Genomic DNA, 7,947 nt, shown 5'->3' with positions numbered 1-7,947 from the left:
AAATAGAAGAACAATTTATATAAGAACAACATTGTGGCAAGGATATTCAACTTTGAAAGACCCTGATAAAGTAACTCTGATCAATGCAATTCCAAAGGACTCATGATTAAACACTCTTTTTCTAGAAGGAGAACAGAGTACAAATTAAAATATATTTTTTTCTTTTTCTTTTTTTTGGGGGGGGGAACATGACTAATGCAGAAATTTGTTTTATATAACTCATAAGAAAGAAAAAAAGATTAGTGAATTTTAACATACAGCGACCTCAGTTTCAGTCAGCAACATGATATGGCAGTAAGTCTGAAAATCTTACGTAGTCTTAGGCTGCATTGAGAAGCATAACATCCAGAACTAACTGAAAAACTCTACTACATTCTGTTGTAATTAGACCACATTTATAGATTTGTGTTCAGTTCTGTATGCACATTGTAGACAGAATATTGATAATCTACAATATACAAAGGAAATATGTAAAGAGCCTCAAGAGCAGACTATATATGGGTCATTTAAAGGAACTAAAGAAGTTTAGCTTGGTGAAGACTTGTGATACAAGAGCTGTCAACAGGTATTTGAATGACTGTCATACAATAAAAGGAAGTGACCTAGTTCTGCTGGGCCCTAGCAAACAGACTTAGATACAATTAGATGTAGTAACTTAGAGACACAGTAGAACTTGAAATATGGAAATACATCCTAACAAGTAGAACTATCCGAAAGGGAAGCAGGTTTCTGGAAAGTCGGTTGGGTCCCTTGCATTGGACTTTAAGTAAAAGCTGCCTGACCACTTGTTAGGTATGTTTTAGGGGGATTCTTGTTCAAGCAAAAATTGGACTAAATGACCTTGAAAGTTGCTTCCAAGTCTGAGGTTCATAATTCTTCGAATTATGTAACACTCAATTGAAAAAAAAAGTATCTACCATTTCATTGAAAATTCCCTTAATTCTTTAGGAAGTATTGACCAATAAACAATATTCATGGAATATCTTCCCAGAAGAGTTAAGACCACGACCCTATTTTTATTTTTACTTATAGTGCCCAAAGTACTTCTGAGAAATAAGAATGTTTGTTTTGTTTGTAAATGCATGATCTGTCCCCAGATCATGAGAATTAATCTATATTAAAATCTCTTAGCCCTGTGCCAAAATCAGAGTCTTTGTTCAAATCCTAATCATTCACTCATGGACATTTACAACAGCACAATATTACTTTCTACTTTCTCCAAAGTATCCTACATTGAGCAGCAAAAATCAGCCTCGGCAAAAGTTGAAGTGTCTCCCAATCAAGTCATCAATCACAAAAACTGAGCCATGAAGTTCAAGGCTCTTCCCAAATTCTCCTCTCATATCCTAGTCTTCTCCATTTTTGTAATACCTAAAGTATAACACTAACCAGTAACTCAGTAAATTCTAAAACTAGTTGCCTCAAGGATCAATTATATATGTTGCTGGAGTTTTTTGCATATAAACATCTTCACAATCTGGTTATTTCCTATTTTTTAAGTCTTTTCATACTTGGCTCCCTTCTGCACAATCCATAATCCAGCTACACTTGCCTTCTTGCTGTACTCACATATAATACTCCATTTCCCATCTCTGTACCTTTGAACTCTCTACCCTTCATTCCTGACATGCTTTCCTTCCTCACCTCTACTGCACAGAATACAAGTTTCCTTAATGATTTGGTCCAAAACTTACCTTCGGAAGAAAGCCTTTCTTAATTCCTTCAGTTTCTAGAACCTTCTCCTCTAAAGTTACTATCCATTTATTCTATATGTAAATATGTAAAAGCATATCTATTGTATATATCTATCTTGTCTTGTCTAATAGATTGTAAGCTCCTCGAGGGCAGATATTGGGTATACAAAGCTATTTATAGTGTGGTGTTTGGCACCTAGTAAACTCTTAATACAGTTGTGTTAAAATGAAATACTATAGTCAAGTATACCTTTCAACTATTCCTAAACCTGAATTGCTCATGCCTGTTTCTAATTATCACATTATATTTCTTCATTCCATTTTCTTGCCTTAATGTGACCCTTTTTTGCTTCAGAATATTATTCACTTTTTTCCGCAAAGCTTTCCTTTTCTAACTTTATCCCATAAAATCATTCCATGTATTATAACAACACTACATTGTTTGCTCTATGCATGACTTTTTTCTATATACTTACATTCATGTTGCTCTCTTTTCTTCTATTGTTTCTAAGTTTCATGAGACAGAATGATGTCTCCCTACTCTGTTCTCTACTCTAGTAGGAGCTAACTAAATATTGATGATTATGAAGATGATGATGAAAAGAGATGGTCATATTCCCATTAGCAGGAGTTGTCTAAATTCCCATGCCACTCCATTAGAAGGTTTAAAGCATAACTATAAATCTAATAGAGGGCAAGTGTGTCAGAAAACATAGGTTCAAATGCTGAACTCTAAGGTATTAGGTAACAGTATACACATGCCATTCTTGAATTTGCTATAATGGGTAACAGGCCCTCTGACATAGGTCTCTGTAACCCACATAAACTTGATTCCCAGGTTCTCTTTCAAAACAGATGAATACTAGAGCCTGATGAAAAATTCTAATATAATACTATGCATTGTAGCTAGCTTCAGCTTAAAAATGCCACCTTCTGACACATAGACATACACAAGGGTAATATTCTTAATGAGAAGACAAAGACCTCAAGTTCTTCCCAGAGACTATTGTCTGAAAGAATAAGAAAACCACAAAGCAGCCTGGGAGTGCTGTTATGCATTTTTCCCCCCATCTGCTTAAGAGCTTCTGTTCTCTCAACCCATTTCAACCTGGGAAAAGGGAGGGGTGAGTTGGAGGCCAAAAAGGTGAAATCATATTTATTGTTATGAGAAGAAGAATGTTTTCAGCTTTCATCTGCCATAAGCAAGTAATCAAAGATGGCAGTAGACACACTTTTAGTTAACCTGGTATGTGTTCATTAAACAGCAGGGGATACACAGAGTGTTTATTTCAATAAAAACAATTAAGCATATACATTTTGTTTGTTCAGCGTTAATGATTCCCCGTTGACAGAACTGCACGGAGAGTAGTTCTTGAGTTTCAAAGCATGATTATTAAACAGAAATGACTGTCAGTCTAGTAATTTGGGTAACTGCCAAGACGACCAAAGGTAAAGACAAGAAAGGAAAAGAGAGGGTAAAAGGACTTAGCATCTGCAGCATTTTCTTCTTTAGGCAAAAATGAGCTTGGAGGTCATAATGCTTATCCTCCATCACTATCGCAGCTGCCAAAATGAAATCCTTGCCACAATATTAGTGTGTGACAGGACTGATGTTATCATTAAGGTTGGGAAACCACTTCTAAAATGTCTTTAGGGTACTTATTGAGATGAAAGGTTAATTTGGGAGGGTGTTAACAAGTTAGAATGAAATCCATTAGCTGTCCTTTATGTAAAATAAAAACCAAATCTGAAGCTCACTTTCCCCAAAGCCTAGGTCACTTCTATATGCAGCATATTATTGACCTAACAGGCTAGATCTCCTCCCTCTATACCTAACTCCCACCTGCCTACCAGACAGGAGGAAATCTAGGTCATGTTTTCATTGTAACGATGGAAACATGCTTCAGCTATCTTGAACAAAAAAAAAGGATAAAATATCAATTTACAATAATAGTACTACCTCATTTTTATATAACCCTTTAAAGTTTACAGTGTGCTCTACGTACATTATTTTATCTAATCCTCACAACAACCCTATGAGATAGGCGCTCTTATTAGAACCAAAACTCAGTTAATTCATTTTTTTCAGCATTCTAATTTAAGTAGGAAAAGAAAAGTAACAAGAAAACAGATTCTAAAGAATTTCTTAAGTTTGACTTCTAAGGATATGGGGAGTCAGTAGAAAATCAATTCAAAAGTCTCTACTTTCTTGAGCAAAGTGATTGTTGACCCAATAGTATGATAGTCCTAAATATAAGAAGATCCTGAATTAAAGAAAGAATGAATTAAGACAATCCATATATTTATTGGGCCTACTTTGTGTCAGGCCACTGGTAATATAAATATAATAGTAAGTCCTATTTGGTACACTTAGTCAATAAAATGGACACATAGACATACATTTTAGAAAAGTTTTCAACAAACTTTGAAAGAATTTTTCTGACATAAACCAAAAATTTCAATCCATTCCATTAAATATTATTAATCAAAGACTAACTGTTCTTTAAAATAATGAGATATGGCTTGTTCTTATTTTAAATTGAAGTTTATAATCATTTTTAATTAAAAAGCATCAATTTTCTTTCCTTCCCACTTCCCTTCTCCATCTCCCACCACTTATATACACAAAATACAAATGAACAAAAAGTACAATTCTCATAACAAATAAGATAGCCAATGTAGCAAATCACTACATGTTCAAAAATGTAGATCTCATTCTGCTTCTTACCTATCAAGAATTATGTTTAACCTGGGTCTTCTGGAATTGTGGTTCTGTCACTAAATTGAGCAAAATTCTCAAGTCTTTTTGAAAATTGTTATTAAATAAATTTTTTCCAGACTTTACTTATTTTACTTTCATAAAGGTCTTCCCAATTTTCTCTAAGACCTATCTTTTCATCATATTTTATTATACAATAATATTCCATTACTTTCACATATCATAATTTAGTCATCTCCAAATAAATGGATAGCCCCTTAGTTTCCAGGGTATTTGCTACTACAAAAAGTACAATAGATATTTCTGTATACATGGAATCTTTTCCTCTTTCTTTGATGTTTTTTGAAACCTTTATGCCTAATCATGATATAACTGGATCATGAAAGATACACAGTTTCATGACATTTTGGTAAAAGTTTCAAATTGCTTTTCAGAGCAGTTCCAGCAATAGGACATTATAGTTTTCAGCTGCCTCAGTAATGTTTGAGACTTATTCTTATTAAGGAGTGAATCTTAAAAAATTAAAAATGGAAAGAGTTATAAACAAACATAGTATAAACCAGACATGTAAGCAACATGTAATTTTATGAACAGAAAAAGCTGTGCCTATTTAAGACAATTTCAGTTTACCCTATATGTCATAGAACCATAAAGAGGAAAAAGGAACTTGGAGAGACATCAACTATTACAACCTTCTTGTTTTACAAGGGAGGAAACCAGAACATAAAGATGGGAAAAGGCTTGCCAGAGGTTATAGTTTATAAGTGTCAGAGGCAACACTCAAACCCAAGTCTCCTGATTCTAAGTGCAATGCTCTTTATCTTTATACCAGAATGCAGTCAGGTGATGTAGCTGATAAGAATACCAGGTCTGTGGTCCTTTAAACCCAACTTCCCACATTTTGTAGCTGTGTGACTGAATAAGTTGCTTCACTTTTGTCTGACTTGATTTTCCCAACTGTAAAGTGGAGATATTAATAGCCATCTACCTCACAAGGTGTTTGTGAGGATCAGATGGGATAATATTTATAATAAATGTTTAACTGTATCTGGTACATAGTAGGTTCTTTATAAACGTTTATTCTCTTCCTCTTTTCTTATATTATGCAGCAGCACAATGCTGTGGCTTTATTCTGGTTTGTTGTTTTTAGGCATTTAATCCACTTCAACTTTAATCCAATTTCAAAATATTTGCTGTGTCCAGAGCACCCGATTAGCCTCTAATCAAGATATCATTCCAGTCTTGATGGAACTTTTTAGGGCTATACAAACTGATAACTATGCTATTTGATAATATACCTTAGAAGGATACAAAAGAAATATGTAAGATTCAAAGGGTGAAGTCACTATGGATATTATGAACAAAGTTGATCAAGAAAGACTATATAAAGGAGGTGGCATTTCAGATGCATTAAAAGGAGGAGTAGGAATTCATGAGGAAAAGTGAGAGGGAAAGTCATTCTTAGAACCAGGTTCAGAAGTAGAAAGGGGCAGAAAATGTTGAAAGTAGTACTGTCTGATAGGGACACAAAGTGTACAAGGAGAAAATATATGATATAAAACTAGTAAAATAGGTTGGTGTAGGAATATGATAGGGATATATGATAAAGGAATATGAAGTTAATTAAATAGACATTTGTGACAAAGATTTTTTTTTTAGCACAGTGACATGGCCTGATCATAAGGAAAATTGGAGTGTAAAGGGAAAACAATAGACATGGGGAGATTTGTTTGGAGGCTATTACATTTATATCAACTTATTAATGAGATCCAGATGGAATCAAGAAGCACAAATAATTACATGGGGAGAACTTACAACTTCTCTAAGTGGATGTGAGAAGTGAGGGAAAGTTAACTGTATGACCTTAGTCAGGTCACTTGATTTCACCAGGCTTCAACAACTTCTATAAAATGAGACTGTTGGACCAGAGGTCCCTCCTAGTTCTTCATCTATCATGATATTCTGCTGTAATTGTAATTATAATTTGTTTGTTGTTTGTTGAGCATTGGATTAGTATCAAGTTGATATGAGACAAATGCAGTTTAGGCAAGGAACTATCTGAGATCATCTAGATGAGGTTAACCTATACTTGAACAGGAATCCCCTCTATAGCATTTTCAATGAATGATCATAAAGCTATAGTAAAACACAATTTCAAACATTTATGCTATTTCTGTATGCTCTTTACAAGTAACAACAATCCATAGAGCAATCTGGAATACAATTTCAGAAATAAAATAGTTCTTTCAAATCTTATCATTTCACACCAGGACTATTGTAATAGCTTCCTAACTGGTTTTCCCTCCTCCCAGTCTCCCTGATACAATCAATTCTACAAACCACCATCAGGTTAACCTTCCTAACATATTATTTTCATTATACCAATCTGCTACTTACATACCATCATGGCTCCCCATTGTTTATAGGATGAAGTCCAACCACCCAAACATGGCATTCCAGAGCCTCCACAATCTTGCGTTTTCCATTATTAAGTTAAACTCTCCACTCCAGATACACCAGTTGCAGGCACCAGTTTCCACCAAAAACCAAAAAAAAAAAAAAAAAAAAATACCTGTGCCTTTGCTCATACTATTCCCTCACTCCATATCTATTCTTCAAAACCTCAGAATCTATTCTTTCACTTTATTTTTCTTGCAACATGATTAATATGGAAATATATTTCACATAATATTTATTTGCATAATGGATAGCATATTTCTTGTCTTCTCAATGGATGGGGCTGAAGGAAAAATGAGGATTCACAGCTGAAAAATTAAAATATTTAATTAAAATCTAAAATAGATAAAAAGACACATTTCTTTACTCTGAAATTCTACTGTATTTATTGTCTCCACCATTTATATAATAAATATTATTTACTACCTTGCTACATTAGTATCTATATATGCCACATTCCACCCATCTCGACTTTGAACTCACTGAAGTCAGGAATACTTAACACTTATAGAAAGAAGGACAAAAAGCTAGGGCAAAAGAACTTCCAAAACAAAGCTTTTGCTTCCCCCAAACTTCTTAGTGTGCTCCTTTATTCTATTATCTTGCATTTACTTTATTTCTACCTGCTATATCCCAGTGTAGAGTGCAACCCCATCTAGGCAAAGGATTTTTTTCATTTTTGCATTTTCATCCAGACCTCTAAAGTACTGTGGTTTAAACATCAGATTTACATCAGAAGCCATAAAACTGAAAGCATTTACCAAACACCAACCCTGTCAAAATGCTTTCTAACTTCCAAATTTATATACTAATTTCCACTTCTGAGTCTTTTGAATATTCATTGCCCCTACTTTTCTTCCACTAATTCATCTTCTCTTTCTACAAAAATAGTATCAAGCTAATTTACAATTATGTCATTCACCATTTTTGCTGTAATCACTTATATGACCCTGGACAAGTTATTCTACTTCCCTAAACTTGGGCTATTCATTTGTATATAGCATAGGCTCCAAAAGGACTTCTCAAAGGAAAATGATTTTGAGTTTACATCAATTGTATATATCTTGAAAGGAACTG

Source organism: Macrotis lagotis, chromosome 1 (genome assembly GCF_037893015.1).
Source record: "Macrotis lagotis isolate mMagLag1 chromosome 1, bilby.v1.9.chrom.fasta, whole genome shotgun sequence".
NCBI lineage: Eukaryota > Metazoa > Chordata > Mammalia > Peramelemorphia > Peramelidae > Macrotis > Macrotis lagotis.
The sequence above is the reverse complement of the archived record's forward strand: the minus strand, read 5'-3'. Positions refer to the sequence as shown.